The 20,058-nt window shown below is 44.0% G+C and overlaps 1 pseudogene; it reads left to right on the top strand.

The window, feature by feature from the left end:
* The first annotated feature begins 1,378 nt into the window (after nucleotides 1-1,378).
* Nucleotides 1,379-19,187, top strand: LOC139560044 (hippocampus abundant transcript 1 protein-like; annotated as a pseudogene).
* The last annotated feature ends 871 nt before the right edge of the window (nucleotides 19,188-20,058 follow it).

The following is a 20,058-nucleotide window of genomic DNA, read 5'->3' as shown; positions in this document are numbered from 1 at the left end:
AGAAAACCCTTTTGCAATGATGTTAGCACAGCTGAAAACTCAACGTCAACAGTGAAGAGGCGACTCCGGGATGCTGGCCTTCTACATTTACATTTACATTTAAGTCATTTAGCAGACGCTCTTATCCAGAGCGACTTACAAATTGGTGCATTCACCTTCTAGACAGAGTTGCAAACAAAAAGCCCTATTTTAGACTGGCCAATAAAAATAAAAGATTAAGATGGGCAAAAGAACACAGACACTGGACAGAGGAAGATTAAAAAAGTGTTATGGACAGACAAATTTAAGTTTGAGGTGTTCTGATCACAAAAAAACAACATTTGTGAGATGCAGAAAAAATGAAAAGATGCTGGAGGTGTGCTAGACGCCATCTGTCTAGCGTGGTGGAGGCAATGTGATGGTCTGAGGGTTCTTTGGTGGTGGTAAAGTGGGAGATTTGTACAGGGTAAAAGGGATCTTGAAGAAGGAAGGCTATCACTCCATTTTGCAACGCCATGCCATACCCTGTGGACAGCGCTTAATTGGAGCCAATTTCCTCCTACAACAGGACAATGACCCAAAGCACAGCTCCAAACTATGCAAGATCTATTTAGGGAAGAAGCAGTCAGCTGGTGTTCTGTCTATAATGGGGTGGCCAACACAGTCAACGGATCTCAACCCTATTGAGCTGTTGTGGGAGCAGCTTGACCGTATGGTATGTAATAAGTGCCCATCAAGCCAATCCAACTTGTGGGAGGTGCTTCAGGAAGCATGGGGTGAAATCTCTTCAGATTACCTCAACAAATTCACAACTAGAATGCCAAAGGTCTGCAAGGCTGTAATTGCTGCAAATGGAGGAATCTTTGATGAAAGCAAAGTTTGAAGGACACAATTATTATTTCAATTAAAAATCATTATTTATAACCTTGTGAACGTCTTGACTATATTTCCTATTCATTTTGCAACTCATTTCATGCATGTTTTCATGGAAATCAAGGAAATGTATAAGTGACCCCAAACTTTTGAACGGTAGTGTAGGATTGGCCATGATACTCAGCTGGTTGATAAAGTGAATCAGGTTAGTTACAACTGGGGTTGGAGTGAAAACCTACAGGATGGTAGCTCTCCAGGAACTGGGTTGAAGATCCTTGACCTAGGCTATGTCAGTCAGAGTTGCCATTCTTGACATTGTATTGCATACTTTGTGGTCTGGAACGCACACACGCTATCTTGTTGAGCTGGACCTGCCCTACTTTACAGCCACCATGGCTTTCACACCTCCCCGTCAAGGCTCCCATGTCCCTGCTTCCCTCTCTGGGAAGTGTACACCGTTGGCTTCCTCCCTGTGCTTTTAAAAAGCCTTGGATTGGTGTAAGTATGGGCTGGACTAGAAGGAGTTTTCATCATATGTCTCACACCAGTCATTTGCTTTTAAATCCATGAAGAGAAATGAACAAGTGCACACTTAGGGCAGTCTCGCTCGCTCACTCACTGACTAACCTATTACCCAGCACCTGTTCAAATGTGGTGGATTTTGTGCACACTACTTTTGAAATGTATATTGTCTGTCAGCTTACGGTTTTCCCTAATCTCTCGTCTTTTCTCTCACCCTCTCTTCTCTTGTCTTTCCATCCTCTTCTCTCATCGCCATGCTTTAGCCGCAGGGGATGGTTGAGCCCAGCGTCTGCCATGCTGTGGTGGTTATCTTCCTGGAATTCTTCTCCTGGGGGCTGCCCACCACGCCCATGCTTACGGTAGGTAAACAACCACCGCACGTCTGAGCCCACCCAGCCGCTCCACTAACACAGGCCTAGCTAGGGATACATACAGTACAGAAGGGGCTGCTCACCACGCCCATGCTTACGGTAGGTAAACCACCACACACCTGAGCCCACCTGCTGGAACACAAGCTTACCTAAGCCTACGTTACAGTAGGGACACAACACATGCTCACCATGTTCATGGTAAGTAAACGTCCACACACCTGAGCCCACCTATTCCCAAGCTTACTGTACATTGTGCTACCCACAGTAGGTATAGGCCAACACATGCTCACCACGCCCATGATCACTGTAAGTAGGTTAACCACCAACTGTTCCCCTTACATCCTGTATGAAAACAAGCTTACTTAGGGCTACAGTACATAGTAGGGTACATAATGTACATACAGTAGAGACAACACATGCGTTTACATTTGAGTCATGTAACAGACACTCTTATCCAGATCGACTTACAGTAGAGCAGGGTTAACTCTGTCCTAGGGACCTCAGGGGGTGCACGTTTTGGTTTTTGCCCTAGCACTACACAGCTGATTCAAATGATCAACGAATCATCAAGCTTTGATCATTTGAATCAGCTGTGTAGTGTTAGGGCAAAAACCAAAACGTGTACCGCTTAGGAGGACCGAGTTTGAGAAACTGCATAAATTTTTCATACTTTTTTGTACTGGTCCCCGTGGGAATCTAGCCCACAAGCCTGGCGTTGCAAGCATCATGCGCAGGACCCCGTCATGCTAGACTAAACACAACTTGGGCTCAAGTGTGACACATGCACCTAAGCCCAACTGCTCCCCTCCCTAGCTTAGGGATACATACAGTTGGGATGTACTGGCGACTGCCAAAATAAAGGACACACTTGAGTACATGAGGGATACAAGGTGTATTGATAGCAGGTGCTTCCGCACAGGTGTGGTTCCTGAGTTAATTAAGCAATTAAAACATCCCATCATACGTAGGGTCACCTATAAAAATGCCCAGTTGCACATTTATTTTGCCTACCATGGCTAGAAGAAGAGATCTCGGTAACGTTGGTCCTTTGAGACCCCTCTTTGTGTCAGTTCACCAGATCTCAACCCAATTGAACACTTATGGGAGATTCTGGAGCGGTGCCTGAGACAGTGTTTTCCACCACCACCAATAACACACCAAATGATGGAATTTCTCGTGGAAGAATGGCGTCGCATCCCTCCAACAGAGTTACAGATAGTCTATGCCAATGCCCATTGAAGCTGTTCTGGCAGCTCGTGGTGGCCCAACACCCTATTAAGACACTTTATGTTAGTTTCCTGTACAATACATGCTCATTGCTCACCCTGCCCATGATCAGGGTAAACTACAACTGAAATGTTTCATCATGTGTTGGTCATTGTTGCGTGTCCTGTCATTGATGATGCATGCTGTGATAAAAATAAAAATAAAACCAATTGGGATTAATAAAGTAATACTCTACTCTCATAACTATAAGGTGTGACTGCTCATGAGAAACCGCATACTCAGCCTAACGCAGAGCCTTACATTACGATGTAATGTCTTTCATCAATATCTCAGATCTCTGTATTAGTCTCTGAGTCACACCCGCCACTAAACACTAGCGAAGGGGGGGAAAATCCATACAGTTACATATCGGGATATTGTTTTTGACGATGTATCGTTTTCACAATATCACAATATTATTTTGGCGCTAGTTGGCTGTACCTGCACCAAAGATCCAGTATTTCTCCCTCATAGCTGGTTCTCCATCTTCTTCTTAAATAAGGGAGCCAATTTGTTTTCAGCAGTTTCATTTCCATTACTGATCAAAAACGTGTTTTCTCATGGCTCCCTCTCATCCCTCTGCAACAGGCATATGGTGAGCAACATGTTTGCAACATTGAATCGCAATAAAATCACAGTACATATAGAATTGTGAGTTTTGTTACACGTTGTATCGGCACCAAAGTGTCGTGATAATATCGTATCGTGAATTCTCTGGCAATGCCCAGCCCTACTAAACACACGTTCATTATACGTTTCTCTGGATAAGAGAGTCTGCTAAATGACCTAAATGTATGTTAATAATCACATCCACCCAACAGGACTGTTTAATGCATTATAATGCATTCATAATGACTGGTTATAATGCATTCATAATGACTGGTTATAATGCCTTCATTCCTCCCACCCCACTCCTTCATAATTCTGTCCTAAACCCAACCAGACTACCAGGGAGTGACATTTCCCAACAAACGGCTCCACAAACAGCTATGAATAATTTAATTGATAATCAAATGTTCTGGGCCTGATAATGCAGCCTGTGTTGTGGGAATGAGAGGCTCAGTGTCGACAGATGATACTTGGCTGAGCAATATGAAAAAGACTTCGAGTAGTGTATCTTTTGCTTTTGAAAGGGCTTCTCAAAGGGAGTGGGAGAGAGAAGGTTAGTGAGGGGCTGTTGTTCGACTATAGATGTTGTAGACGCATCCGGGCACACACGACTCCCCTCAATGGACGGACTAATCATGTCCGACAAACTATATAGTAGTGAATATGAATTGAAAATGCATTGTTTGTGTTCAGGACCATGAGATCTGTTTTTCATCCATTTCCTGGAACCTACATTTACCTTCACTACAGCTGGGCTACTTTTCCCCACCAAACAAATGAGAAACAACTAAATCTACAGCCCACATTATGGTCAGTTTCAAATGATTTGTTTGAAGTCAGTGCTATGTGTTGTTCATTAGTGTTTCTTACTGGACGAGTTGAGATATCTCGTTTTACTCCATTTCGGACTGTTTTTCTTCGGTTTCGCACCCACTGAACACGACCCTGGTCTGTGTGGAGGGTTAGTGGTGCTTATTCTGACTATGAAAATCTGTTCCACTTACTGGATCTCCCAGGGGGCGGTTAACATTTGCGTGTTGGGTTAATCAGAGAGCGGTGGAAAGAGACGCCGGCTTCACTGTTTCCAATCAGGTCCTCCTTAGTTAGGTGCACAGTGAGCTCCCACTGTGCTCTATCCATTCACCTGTTGCTGTTACAGTACTCTCGCATGCATCACCCTCTCTCACTGCACCCACTGAGGTTCCCACTTTCATTAGCCACAGCCAGAGCCTCTCTCAGCCTCACCAAACCCACTGTATTCGGCATCTGTGCAGGAAAACTCTCTCAGGGCAGGGTTTCCCAATCTCGGTCCTGGGGCCCCCCCTGGGTGCACATTTTAGTTTTTTTGCCCTAGAACACAGCTGATTCAAATAACCAACTTATGATCAACTTTCATTATTTCAATCAGCTGTGTAGTGCTAGGTTAAAAAACAAAATGTGCACCCAAGGGGGGCCCCAAGACTGAGTTTGGGTAACCCTGTTTTAGGGGCCTTGAATGGCTTCTCCTCTCCATTTGCATTTGGTTTGGTCCATGTCCCCCTGACCAATAGTCAAACCCTGTATGTGTTTGTTCTCTTAGTCCTGTCTAAACACTCACAGGGTCATGATCCTACTGGTGTCAATCACCCCTCCCTCACTTGCTCTCAAACGGAGTTCTTCGCCAATACTGTCTGTAGACTTTGAACTGCGTCACATTGATTTAGGCTGAATTTGCACCATCATGCCTGACCTCTGTTTGTGAATTTGAGGGAAATTATACCATCTGCCTGCTTGCTTCAGAGTACATTTCGTTAGGTAATAAAGGTTTACTTTAAGTGTGTCATTTACACAGTGTGCTAGAGTCTCTCCCCTCAACCTTTTCTATATCAGTTTCCATTATCTAGCTGAAAGTTTGTTCCCTCAGTATCTCAGACCCATAAAGGTCACTATTAGGTAATGGAGCGGATATTGTTAATGGGTACCGTCAGGTCAGTGTGCTGTAGTTTGACTAGCAGAAGTTACCTGTAGTCAACATGAGCCACTGTATGTCATTACATAGATCTGTTACACTGTACTAATATGGACACAACAGTTTTGTTTTCTCAGTGTCACTTTATATTGGTGTGTGTGTGTGTGTGTGTGTGTGTGTGTGTGTGTGTGTGTGTGTGTGTGTGTGTGTGTGTGTGTGTGTGTGTGTGTGTGTGTGTGTGTGTGTGTGTGTGTGTGTGTGTGTGTGTGTGTGTGTGTGTGTGTGTGTGTGTGTGTGTGTGTGTGTGTGTGTGTGTGTGCTTTCCTTTGCTTTAGTTTGACGAATGCTGAAGTGTATAGCAGTCACTGTACTGTGTGGGTCACTTTAATGTAGGCTACTGTATGGACACAAAAGTTGATAATGTCTTATCTGTGTTTATTTCCCAGGTCTTACATGAAACATTCCCTCAACACACATTCCTGATGAATGGGCTTATTCACGGTGTCAAGGTAAGATGACAACAGTTAGCAGCCTAGCCTGTTTCTCTCGAGCCAGGACACTTTAGGTAGGATAACAACAGTTAACAGCAGCCTAGCCTGTTGCTCTCTAGTCTGGAGCCAGGACACTTTGGGTAGGATAACAACAGTTAACAGCAGCCTAGCCTGTTGCTCTCTAGTCTGGAGGCAGGACACTTTAGGTAAGATAACAACAGTTAACAGCAGCTTAGCCTGTTGCGCTCTAGTCTGGAGCCAGGACACTTTAGGTAAGATAACAACCGTTTTTTCATAAACATAAAATGAACATGAACATGAAATAACATACATTTTTTATGTTATTTCACCTTTATTTAACCAGATAGGCCAGTTGAGAACAAGTTCTCATTTACAACTGTGACCTGGCCAAGATAAAGCAAAGCAGTTTCGACAAAAACAACAACACAGAGTTACACATGGGATAAACAAACGTACAGTCAATAACACAATAGTAAAATCTATATACAGTGTGTGCAAATGTAATAAGATTAGGGAGGTAAGGCAATAAATAGGCCATAGTGGCGAAATAATTACAATTTAGCATTAACACTGGAGTGATATATGTGCAAATGATGATGTGCAAGTAGAGATACTGGGATGCAAAAGAGCAACAACAACAAAAAACAATATGGGGATAAGGTAGTTTGGATGGGCTATTTACAGATGGGCTGTGTACAGGTGCAGTGATCGGTAAGCTGCTCTGACAGCTGATGCTTAAAGTTAGTGAGGGAGATATAAGTCTCCAGCTTCAGTGATTTTTGCAATTCTTTCCAATCACTGGCAGCAGAGAACTGGAAGGAAATGCGGCCAAAGGAGGTGTTAGCTTTGGGGATGACCAGTGAAATATACCTGCTGGAGCGTGTGCTACAGGTGGTTGTTGCTATGGTGACCAGTGAGCTGAGATAAGGCGGGGCTTTACCTAGCAAAGACTTATAGATGACCAGGAGCCAGTGGGTTTGGTGACGAATAGGTAGCGAGGGCCAGCCAACGGGAGCATACAGGTCACAGTGGTGGGTTGTATATGGGCCTTGGTGACAAAACGGATGGCACTGTGATAGACTACATCCAATTTGCTGAGTAGAGTGTTGGAGGCTATTTTGTAAATTACATCGCCGAAGTCAAGGATCGGTAGGATAGTCAGTTTTACGAGGGTATGTTTGGCAGCATGAGTGATGTAGGCTTTGTTGCGAAATAGAAAGCTAGATTTAATTTTGGATTGGAGATGCTTAATGTGAGTCTGGAGGGAGAGTTTACAGTCTAACCAGACACCTAGGAATTTGTAGTTGTCCACATATTCTAAGTCGGAGCCATCCAGAGTAGTGATGCTAGTCGGGCGGGCAGGTGCGGGCAGCGATCAGTTGAAGAGTATGCATTGAGTTTTACTAGCATTTAAGAGCAGTTGGAGGCCACGGAAGGAGTGTTGTATGGCATTGAAGCTCGTATGGAGGTTTGTTAACAGTGTCCAAAGAAGGGCCAGATGTATACGGAATGGTGTCGTCTGCGTAGAGGTGGATCAGAGAATCACCAGCAGTAAGACCGACTTTATTGATATATACAGAGAAAAGAGTCGATCCGAGAATTGAACCATGTGGCACCCCCATAGAGACTGCCAGAGGTCCGGACAACAGGCCCTCCGATTTGACACACTGAACTCTATCCGAGAAGTAGTTGGTGAACCAGGCAAGGCAGTCATTTGAGGAACCAAGGCTATTGAGTCTGCCGATAAGAATGTGGTGATTGACAGAGTCAAAAGCCTTGGCCAGGTCGATGAAGACGGCTGCACATTACTGTCTTTTATTGATGGCGGTCATGATATCATTTAGGACCTTGAGCGTGTCTGAGGTGCATCCATGACCAGTTCGGAAACCAGATTGCATAGTGGAGAAGGTACGGTGGGATTCGAAATGGTCGGTGATCTGTTTGTTAACTTGGCTTTCTAAGACTTTAGAAAGGCAGGGCAGGATGGATATAGGTCTGTAACAGTTTGGTTACAGACTAATTATTAGACTAATTGAATCGGGCGTGTTAGTTTAGGGCTACAACAAAAATGTGAAATGTCTGGTGATCCCCGAGGAGAGGTTTGGGAAACCCTGCTCTAGTCTGTAGCTAGGACACCCTGTAGGTAAGAAAACGCTAAGCTAGCCGCTGCCTAGCGAGGAGACTCGTCACTCACTAGGTTAGATAAGAGAGAGACCCGTCATGGTAGAACTCTCTCTGCCAAGTACTGTGTTTGTTTTACCACTGACAGCTGCAGTAGTGCATGGCATCTTATCTCATGTAGCCTAAACTCAAAACGTTACATTTTAATCTCCGGTGGTCTGTTTAGTGGGGTGTGTAGATGATGGCAGTATGGATAGTATACACTTGAGAATACAAAACATTAAGAACACCTGCTCTGTCCATAGACTGAAAAGGTGAATCTAGGTGAAAGCTATGATCCCTTATTGATATCACATTCAGAGTAGATGAAGGGGAGGAGACAGTTTTAAAGAAGGTGTGTTAGGCCTTGAGACATGGATTGTGTATGCATGCCACTCAGAGGGTGAATAGGCAAACCAAAATATTTAAGTGCCTTTTTACGGGGATGGGTTTCCTGTGTGGTCCACCACCCAATGGACATACAGCCGAATTGACACAACTGTGGGAAGCATTAGGAAGGTGTTCCTAATGTTTGGTATACTCAGTGTAGTAGGCTATGTCATGGGAAAGCATGGACTACTGGAATAGAGCTACATGTGTAAATGATTGTACATAACTGTAGTTGGTTACTCAGTAGCTCAGTGCACAGCTCAATGAGGTCTCATTTCTTTCACCCCTTTGTCTCTCTCCTCTCCCTCTCTCCTCTTTTTCTCTCCTCTTTTTCTCTCCTCTCCTTTTTTCTCTCTCCCTCTTTCTTCCTCTCTCCATCTCTTTCTGTCTTCCTCTCTCTCGCTCCATCTTCCTTTTTCTCTCCCCCTTCTCCTCTCTCCCTCTACTTTTTCCTCTCTCTCCTTCCCTCTCCCTCTTTATTTCTCTGTGTTTACCGCTCTCTCCCTTTTTCTCACACTCTCCCTCCCTCTTTCTTGCCACCTCCTCTCCCTCTCCTCTTTCTCTCTCTCTCCTTTTTCTTCTCTCTCCCTCTTTATTTCTCTCTCTCTCTCCTCTCCCCCCTTCTCTCCTTCTCCTCTCTTCCTCTCTCTCTCTCTCCTTTTTATTTCTCTCTCTTCTTTTTCCTCTCTCTCCCTCCCCTCTTTATTTCTGTCCCTTCCTCTCTCCCTCTATCTCCCTCTCTTTTTATCGCTCCTCTTCCTGCCCCTCTCTCCTCTTTTTCTCTCCCTCCTTCTCTTTATTTCTCTTTCTCTCTCTCCTCTTTCCCTCTCGCCCTCACTCTCTCTTCCCGCCCTCTCTCCACCCCCCCTCTCTTCCTCCTTCCCCTAGGGTCTGCTGTTGTTCCTGAGTGCTCCTCTGATTGGAGCATTGTCAGACGTACGGGGGAGGAAGTCATTTCTACTGCTAACAGTCTTCTTCACCTGCGCCCCCATTCCTCTCGTGAAGATCAGCCCGTGGTGAGAACACCTCTACGATAACACACACTTCACTCTATGGGCTGTGATTGTACTGAGGCGGATTAAGCCTACTCATGGAATAAAAAGCATTGTCAACTTCAAGTGTGTAGAGACATGAACATGTTTTAAATTCTAGGAGTAGTCTATGCAACTGGCCCTAAATCTCTGGCATTCTGCTGTGGTTCAACCTATGTTGAAGTGGACCATCACTGTAGTGGTTTCCACAGCCACGATAGAGCTTTACAGACTTGCTAACATTCCTCCTCTCTCCTTCCTCCCTGTCCTCTCTTCTCCCTCATCATCTCTCCTCCTATTTCCTCTTCTCCTCCTCTCCTCAGGTGGTACTTTGTAGCCATATCCATGTCCGGTGTGTTTGCAGTCACATTCTCTGTGATCTTTGCGTATGTGGCAGACATCACAGCAGAACACGAGAGGAGCACAGCCTATGGTTTGGTGTGATGTGATGCTGAATGAGTGATGCTGAATGACTAGATTTTAATGATAACCCAGATGGAATACCTGTCAGTGTTATTTTTGCTGTCATATATTCTCGTAATGTTAGAATGACACCAGGTCTCCCTCTTCTCCCTTCCATCTATTCCTCACCTCCTTTTTCCTCCACGCTCGCCCTTCCTCTCCCACTTCCTTTCCCTTTTCTCCCCTTCCAGGTGTCGGCCACGTTTGCAGCTAGCCTAGTGACCAGCCCTAGCAATCGGAGCGTACCTGTCTGTGACGTATGCGGACACCTTGGTAGTGATCCTGGCTACTGCCATCGCCCTGCTAGACATCTGTTTCATCCTGGTAGCTGTCCCTGAGTCACTGCCTGAGAAGATGAGACCGGCCTCCTGGGGGGCACCCATATCCTGGGAGCAGGCTGACCCCTTTGCTGTGAGTAGGCTGACCCCTTCGCTGTGAGTACTATACTGTACTAAATACTAATATACACTAAACCAAAATATAAATGCAACATGTAAAGTGTTGGTCCCATGTTTCATGAGCTGAAATACAAGATCCCAGACATTAGCGAAGTAAAGCCCCCCCCCCGCCAAACCCTCCCTTAACCCGGACGACGCTTGGCCAATTGTGTGCTGCCCTATGGGACATCCGATCACGGCCGGTTGTGATACAGCCTGGGATCAAACCCTGGTCTGTAGTGACGCCTCTAGCACTGCGATGCAGTGCCTTAGACCGCTGAGCCACTTGGGAGGCCAGATGTCTCAAGTGTTGAGGGAGCATGCAATTGGCATGCTGACTGCAGGAATGTCCACCAGAGCTTTTGCTCTGAATGTTCACTTCTTTATGATAAGCCGCCTCCAACGTCGTTTTAGTGGTTTGCTAATGTCAATGTTTTGAACAGAGTGCCCCATAGTTCCCCGTGTTTCAGCATGGTAGTGCATGGCCCAATGTCACAAGGATCTGTATACTATTCCTGGAAGCTGAAAATGTCCCAGTTCTTCCATTGCCTGCATCCTCACCAGACATGTCACCCGTTGAGCATGTTTAGGATGCTCTGGATCGACATGTACGGCAGTGTGTTCCAGTTCCCGCCAAGATCCAGCAACTTCGCACAGCCATTGAAGAGGAGTGGGACAACATTCCACAGGCCACAATCAACAGCCTGATCAACTCTATGCGAAGGAGATGTGTCGCGCTGCATGACGCAAATGGTGGTCACACCAGATATTGATTGGTTTTCTAATACACGTCCCTACTTTTTTTTAGATGTACGCTATACAGTGCCTTGCAAATGTCTTCATCCCCCTTGGTATTTTTCCTATTTTGTTGCATTACAACCTGTAATTGAAATGGATTTTTGGGGGATTTCAGGTAATGGACATACACAACATATTCAAAATTGGTGAAGGGAAATGAAAAAAAATAATAATCAGGATCTCAGCGATCACTGCCTGCATCCGCTATGGGTCCGCGGTCAAACGACCACCCCTCATCACTGTCAAACTTTCCCTAAAACACTTCTGCGAGCAGGCCTTTCTAATCGACCTGGCCCAGGTATCCTGGAAGGATATTGACCTCATCCCGTCAGTCAAGGATGCCTGGTCGTTCTTTAAAAGTAATTTCCTCACCACCTTAAATAAGCATGCCCCTTTCAAAAAATTTAGAACTAAGAACAGATATGGCCCTTGGTTCACTCCAGACCTGACTGCCCTTGACCAGCACAAAAACATCCTGTGGCAGACTGCAATTGCATCGAATAGTCCCCGTGATATGCAACTGTTCAGGGAAGTCAGGAACCAATACACACAGTCAGTCAGGAAAGGAAAGGCTAGCTTTTTCAAACAGAAATTTGCATCCTGTAGCTCTAACTCCAAAAAGTGTTGGGACACTGTAAAGTCCATGGAGAACAAGAGCACCTCCTCCCAGCTGCCCACTGCACTGAGGCTAGGCGACACGGTCACCACCGAAAAATCCATGATAATCGAACATTTCAATAAGCATTTCTCTACGGCTGGCCATGCTTTCCTCCTGGCTACCCCAACCTCGGGCAACAGTTCCGCACCCCTCGCAGCTACTTGCCTGAGCCTCCCCAGCTTCTCCTTCACCCAAATCGCAGATGTTCTGAAAGAGCTGCCAAACCTGGACCCGTACAAATCAGCTGGGCTAGACAATCTGGACCCTCTCTTTCTAAAATGATCCGCCGCAATTGTTGCAACCTCTATTATCAGTCTGTTCAACCTCTCTTTTGTTTCGTCCGAGATCCCTTAAGATTGGAAAGCTGCCGCGGTCATCCCCCTCTTCAAAGGGGGAGACACTCTAGACCCAAACTGTTACAGACCTATATCCATCCTGCCCTGCCTTTCTAAATTCTTTGAAAGCCAAGTTAATAAACGAATCCCACCGTACCTTCTCCGCTATGCAATCTGGTTTCCGAGCTGGTCACAGGTGCACCTCAACCATGCTCAAGGTACTAAACGATATCATAACCGCCATCGATAAAAGACAATACTGTGCAGCCGTCTTCATCGACGTCTTCATCGACCTGGCCAAGGCTTTCAACTCTGTCAATCACCATATTCTTATCGGCAGACTCAATAGCCTTGGTTTCTCAAATGACTGCCTCGCCTGGTTCACCAACTACTTCTCAGATAGAGTTCAGTGTGTCAAATCGGAGGGCCTATTGTCCGGACCTCTGGCAGTCTCTATGGGGGTACCACAGGCTTCAATGTCATACAACACTCCTTCTGTGGCCTCCAACTGCTCTTAAACCCAATTTGTAAGTCGCTCTGGATAAGATCGTCTGCTAAATGACTTAAATGTAAATGTTAAACGCTAGCAAAACCAAATGCATGCTTTTCAACCGTTCACTGCCCGCACCCGCCCGCCCGACTAGCATCACTACTCTGGACGGTTCTGACCTAGAATACGTGGACAACTACAAATACCTAGGTGTCTGGCTAGACTGTAAACGCTCCTTCCAGACTCATATCAAACATCTCCAATCCAAAATCAAATCTAGAATCGGCTTTCTATTTCGCAACAAAGCCTCCTTCACTCACGCCGCCAAACTTACCCTTGTAAAACTAACTATCCTACCGATCCTCGACTTCGGCGATGTCGTCTACAAAATAGCTTACAATACTCTACGCAACAAATTGTATCACAGTGCCATCCGTTTTGTTACCAAAGCACCTTATACCACCCACCACTGTGACCTGTATGCTCTAGTTGGCTGGCCCTCGCTACATATTCGTCGCCAGACCCACTGGCTCCAGGTCATCTATACGTCTATGCTAGGTAAAGCTCTGCCTTATCTCAGCTCACTGGTCACGATAACAACACCCACCCGTAGCACGCGCTCCAGCAGGTATATCTCACTGGTCATCCCCAAAGCCAACACCTCCTTTGGCCGCCTTTCCTTCCAGTTCTCTGCTGCCAGTGACTGGAACGATTTGCAAAAATCGCTGAAGCTGGAGACTTACATTTCCCTCACTAACTTTAAGCATCAGCTGTCAGAGCAGCTAACCGATCGCTGCAGCTGTACATAGTCCATCTGTAAATAACCCACCCAATCTACCTACCTCATCCCCATATTGTTTTTATTTACTTTGCTGCTCTTTTGCACACCAGTATCACTACTTACACACCATCATCTGATCATCATAATCTGCTCATCTATCACTCCAGTGTTAATCTGCTAAATTGTAATTACTTTGCTACTATGGCCTATTTATTGCCTTACCTCCTCATGCCATTTGCACACACTGTATATAGACTTTCTTTTTTTTCTATTGTGTTATTGACTGTAAGCTTGTTTATTCCATGTGTAACTCTGCTTGTTGTTTCTGTCGCACTGCTTTGCTTTATCTTGGCCAGTTCGCAGTTGTAAATGAGAACGTGTTCTCAACTAGCCTACCTGGTTAAATAAAAGTGAAATAAAATGTAAAAAATAACTATGCGGTCCAACTCATCCCAAACCATCTCAATTGGGTTGAGATCGGATAAATTTGTTTACATCCCTGTTAGTGAGCATTTCTCTTTTGCCAAGATAATCCATCCACCTGACAGGTGTGGCATATCAAGAAGCTGATTAAACAGCGTGATAATTACACAGGTGCACCTTGTGCTGGGGGAAATTAAAGTCGAAAAATGAGCAGTTTTGTCACACAACACAATGCCACACATGTCTCCAAGTTTTGAGGGAGAGTGCAATTGGCATGCTGACTGTTCAACAGAGCTGTTGCCAGAGAAATTAATGTTAATTTCTCTACAATAAGTCACCTCCAATGTCGTTTTAGAGAATTTGGCAGTACGTCCAACCGGCCTCACAAACTCAGACCACCTGTAACAAAGCCATCCCAGTACCTCCACATCCGGCTTCTTCTCCTGCGGAATCGTCTTAGATCAGCCACCCCAGACAGCTGATGAAACTGTGTGTTTGCACGACTGAAGAATTTCTGCACAAACTGTCAGAAAGGGAAGCTCATCTGTGTGCTCGTCGTCCCCACCAGGGTCTTGACCTGACTGCAGGTAGGCGTGTAACTGACTTCAGTGGGCAAATGCTCACCTTCGATGGCCACTGGCATGCTGGAGAAGTGTGCTCTTCACGAATGAATCCTGGTTTCAACTGTACCGGGCAGATGGCAGACAGCGTTTATGGCGTTGTGTGGGCGAGCGGTTTGCTGATGTCAACATTGAACAGAGTGCCCCATGGTGGCGGTGGGGTTATGGTATGGACCGGCATAAGCTATAGGCAAGATGCAGTAGATGGTATCGAGTACAGTATATACATATGAGATGAGTTATGTAGGGTATGTAAACATAAAAGTGGCATAGTTTAAAGTGGCTAGTGATACATGTATTACATAAAGATGGCAAGATGCAGTAGATGATAGAGTACAGTATATACATATACATTATATTAAGTGGCATTGTTTAAAGTGGCTAGTGATAAATTTTTGATCAATTTCCATCAATTTCCATTATTAAAGTGAGCTAGAGTTGAGTCAGTATGTTGGCAGCAGCCACTCAATGTTAGTGCTGGCTGTTTAACAGTCTGATGGCCTTGAGATAGAAGCTGTTTTTCAGTCTCTTGGTCCCTGCTTTGATGCACCTGTACCGACCTCGCCTTCTGGATGATAGCGGGGTGAACAGGCAGTGGCTCGGGTGGTTGTTGTCCTTGATGATCTTTATGATTGATTACCTGCTGTGTTCTCTGTGTCAGACGGTGGTTCTCGGGATCCTGATGCGCTCCATAGGGAATAAGAACACCATCCTACTGGGCCTTGGCTTCCAGATATTACAATAGCAACTACCTTTTAATGTACTGTCCCTATCACCAATCTTGACCCAGGCCTTACCCTAACATATTGGTCACAATAACCCCTTTAAGCACCACTTTTTGTGGAGCAGTCAGCAAACAGTGAGCAGACATTGCTTTCTTTTCTTCTAATCAACCCGAAATGAAATGGGAATACAATTTCCATGAGTTGACAAAGTATACCGTGTCGCATTAAACGGCGCTATCCTGTCAGGCCATTAGAGAGCAGCATAACACCAACAACGATACAGTTCACTGACCAGAGCATTGCATCTAGTGTATCCCAATGATCCACAGCACTGAACAGGTCACACTGCGACGATCCTTTATCTTGGGGTCAGCAGAGGAGAGTTGATTTGACTTTGTTGTTCTGGCTTTAACACTAATCTACTGTTAGTGGTTTGAACCAGGAGACTGAGAGGACAGGGGAGAGAAGGTAGTCCTGATGCAGTCCTGATGCTCTGAACGTGGTCTTATGACGGTTACTGTTGTTAGTGTTGACTCTGATAGATGCATTGAAGAGAGGTTGAATACAGGCCAGATTAGTCCTGTCTCTGTGATATCGGTCTGTGAGGAGGATTTCCATGTTTCCACCTCCTGACTATATGACCTTTTCAGTGTACTATGTGCGTACAGTCTGATTTGTTGCCTGCTGATTCCTCTCCGGAGTTGGAAAATACTTTGTTAAAGAATTACCTCAAATGAAAACCAAATTTTTCTACAGCGATTGTTTGGTTTGAGCTGAGGTTTCTCTCGGCGCGCACACACACACATGCAAATGGTCGGGAAAATGGAGTTGTGTTTTCTGAAGCGTTTATCTAGTCCTTATGAAGGCGTTATGAATGCCCTATAAAGCCTTTGGGTCTATTGCAACCATCGATGGCCACCAGATTATCGCCAGCAGATCTCTCGTCAAACCGCCAATATGAGCTGAATTCACCCGCACAGTTTATCTCAATTGCAATCTTTATTGGTCACCTCATTACCGCTCTCTGTTACCTTAATCCTGCTTGCTACTGTATCAAGCATTTTTCAAAGAATTTCGCCCTCTGTTGGGTATTATAATCGGAAACAACTTAATCCTACTTTTTGAGCGGACTAAGGGCGCTTTTATCTATTTGACAATCATTCCGTATAACTGAAATATTGTAGGCTTATTTCCTTGTTTACTGTGGCAATTTACGAGTGAAAAACTAATGTTGATCTAGCCTACTCTTATTATTTTTCAAATTCTTTATTTTTATTTTACCTTTATTTAACTAGGCAAGTCAGAACCAATTCTTATTTTCAATGACGGCCTAGGAACAGTGGGTTAACTGCCTTGTTCAGGGTCAGAACGACAGATTTTTACCTTGTCAGCTCGGGGATTCAATCTTGCAACCTTTCGGTTACTTGCCCAACGCTCTAACCACTAGGCTACCCTGACAACTGTCTTTAAAGTAAACATGTGTGGTATGGTCAGTTCTTATCAAGATTGGGTGTAAAATATCCCTGGACTGTTCATATTTCATATTTCTAAAATATCCCTGGACTGTCCAAATGTGTAACTACATCAAGTCAATTGTGATTAAGTTAGGCCTTTTATAATCTTTTTTTTTTATCAAATGAAAATGTAGTCAACATTTATTAAATTTTTTTTAATGAAAATTGAAAATGTAACCTAGAAGCAGCTGTCTGTTATTATAATCACTTGACCCTCAGCTGAACTGCTGGTTTATCCTTGGGTTTTTTTGGTTGAAATCAAGTTTGCTTTAACGTGCAGGTTCATGTAATCTCCCGTTTAGTAGCATTTTAAGTAAACCAGCGTTATCACGGTGGTACGTGCAAAGTTCCGCTTGTTCATTGCAATGGACCACCTTCATTTGTAGTATGTTTACTGTGTTCGATCATTGTGTAACCTCCTCATTGTCTGTCTCTAGGCGTGGTCCAGGGGATGATAACAGGTATCCATGGTCTGTGTAACAGTCTGGGCCCAGCATTCTATGGCTTCATCTTCTATCTGTTCCACATGGAGCTGACTGATCTGGACGCAGTAGATGGCCCTGGGAAAGAACCCAAAACCCAAAATGGCCAACCCCACAGACAAGGTGAGACCAGTGACGACAGGACACATACACACTCACTCAGACAACTCCACGGACAATGTGAGACCAGGAAGAACAGGACTAAGATAGATAGTCTTTTGAGAGAGACACACACACACACACAACCCTAATTCACACAATAGGGCCAATACAAGTTGAGCTGTACTGGGCTGGCTGGTTATCTATCCACCATAGAATGGATGAAAGGACAATGTAAAAAGAAAATGTCTGAGCCAGTGCAGTACAGATCATGTTGGCCCTATAGTGTGAATGAGCGAGTCCTGAGAAGCAGTAACAGGAAGAGGATAAAGGAGGATGTGATGTACAGACCTTGACTTGTACTGCCAGAGAGCCACTAGGGCTCTGGTCAAAAGAAGTGCACAATATAGGGAACATGGTGCCATTTGCGATTTAACCGATTCTATTTCCTCTGTAGGCAAGCAGCTCAATCTGTGGCAACAACCACAGTGTTCTTTGTCCGAAGAGAGTAAGTCAACAATGATAACAGTAGCCACAGCTCGAGCTCTACTCTAATGGCTAATTTACAAGCTAACAAACTTCTGTTGTGACTTATCTGATTTTATGTCTTAATACGTAAGAACGGAAAGCATGTCTGCCTCAGTGTGTGTCTATAGCTGGCACCCTATTCCCTTTATAGTGCACTACCTTTGACAAAATGTAGTGCACTATAAAGGAATTTGGGATGCATACAACGTAGAACATGAGGAGAGTGGAACATCTTTAGATCCATCTAAGAGGTGTTACCTATCCATTGAGACAGTGCAGGCTTAACCCTATGACGTTTTTATAGGACAGTTTCCTGAGAGAAGTGTGTATGAGAGAGACCACTTTATTAGTCCGAAATAAGTTTCCAATGTTTATCTATCTGCCATACATTAGCATAGCAGACAGACAGAGTATGGTTTTGGGTTGTATTTTTTTCCCGTGTTCACACACTTAAGGCTAGTGGTGCTTCAAGTTTTTATTTCAGGGAAATATTGGTGATGTTGTCTTCATATTAATATATTACAACAACCTGTATGAAGACTGTTGTCTGACGTGGGTCTGTAATTGTTGCTATCACTCCTATTGGAGCTCACTAACAGGGGTGTAAACACATTTGTGCAGAAAATTTGAGAGAAAGAAGCTTTTTCTATGTATGGAACAGCATGGCTACCACAGTATTCTGCAGTGATATGCCATCCAATCTGGTTTGCGCTTAGTGGGACTATCATTTGTTTTTTAACAGGACAATGACCCAAAACACACCTCCGGGCTGTGTAAGGGTTATTTGACCAAAAAGGAGAGTGATGGAGTGCTGCATCAGATGACCTGGCCTCCACAATCACCCGACCTCAACCCAATTGAGATGGCTTGGGATGAGTTGGACCGCAGAGTGAAGGATAAGCATCCAACAAGTGCTCAGCATATGTGGGAACTCCTTCAAGACTGTTGGAAAAGCATTCCAGGTGAAGCTAGTTGAGAGAAGGCCAAAGAGTGCAAAGCTGTTAAGGCAAAGGGTGGCTACTTTGAAGAGTCTCAAATATAAAATATAATTTGATTTGTTTAACAATTTTTTTGGTTACTACATGATTCCATATGTGTTATTTCATCGTTTTGATGTCTTCTATTATTCTACAATGTAGAAAATAGTAAAAGTAAAGAAAAACCCCTGAATGAGTAGGTGTTTCCAAACTTTTGACTGGTACTGTATGTATTCACAAAGCATCTCAGAGTAGGAGTGCTGATCTAGGATCTGTTTTGACTTAGAGTATAATAGATAACATAGTATATGGACCTATTCCTAGATCAGTACGCCTACTATGAATTGCTTTATACATTTGGGAATCAATATGAACACTGATATTTGCAACAGTCTTTGGAATAATATCATTAAGTAAGTTAAAATATCACTTATTGTACTGCTGCAGTAGGATAGTAAAGGTTAAATGTTATGTGGTATTAGACACAAGATTGCAAATGTGGTATTTTGGATTTAGACTAGAACAAGTTAAAGGAATCTTAGGACATCTTTAGTTGCCCGTGTCCGTCCGTCTTTGATTCCAAAGGTGTTGCAGATACTACTGTAAATCTTTGCTGTTGCACTTTTGAAACAGTCGATTTTTTTTGTAAAGGATGCTCAAGTGCATTGAAATAACCAAATCACAAATGGAAAAAGAACCGGTAGGTGTCAAAATGTTGGACATTTTATTGGGATTAAAATTTTGTCCCATTTTTGTAATTTACATTTTTTGGTGTCATATTTGATGCTTGTTTGTGACTACTTTAACTCATGTTTTGTTATCGTTTGTGACTACTTTTGTCTTAATTTTTTGGCTAACAGTTGAAGTGCTATTTATAATAGCTTTTAACACTTGGACATTCCAATGTTGTTTTTTATTTGTGGATTTCTTCAACATTACGTTTTGTGGATTTATTGAATATTTGATTTAATAACAAGCTGTACTGTTTTTACTGAATTGTATAAATGACAAGACTAGCATCATTGAATGTTCCGTGTTATACATGTTGTCGTTATGCCAACCAAACAT

Source organism: Salvelinus alpinus, chromosome 30 (assembly GCF_045679555.1).
Source record: "Salvelinus alpinus chromosome 30, SLU_Salpinus.1, whole genome shotgun sequence".
NCBI lineage: Eukaryota > Metazoa > Chordata > Actinopteri > Salmoniformes > Salmonidae > Salvelinus > Salvelinus alpinus.
Note: the sequence above shows the minus strand (reverse complement) of the source record. Positions and strands in the feature narration are given on the sequence as shown.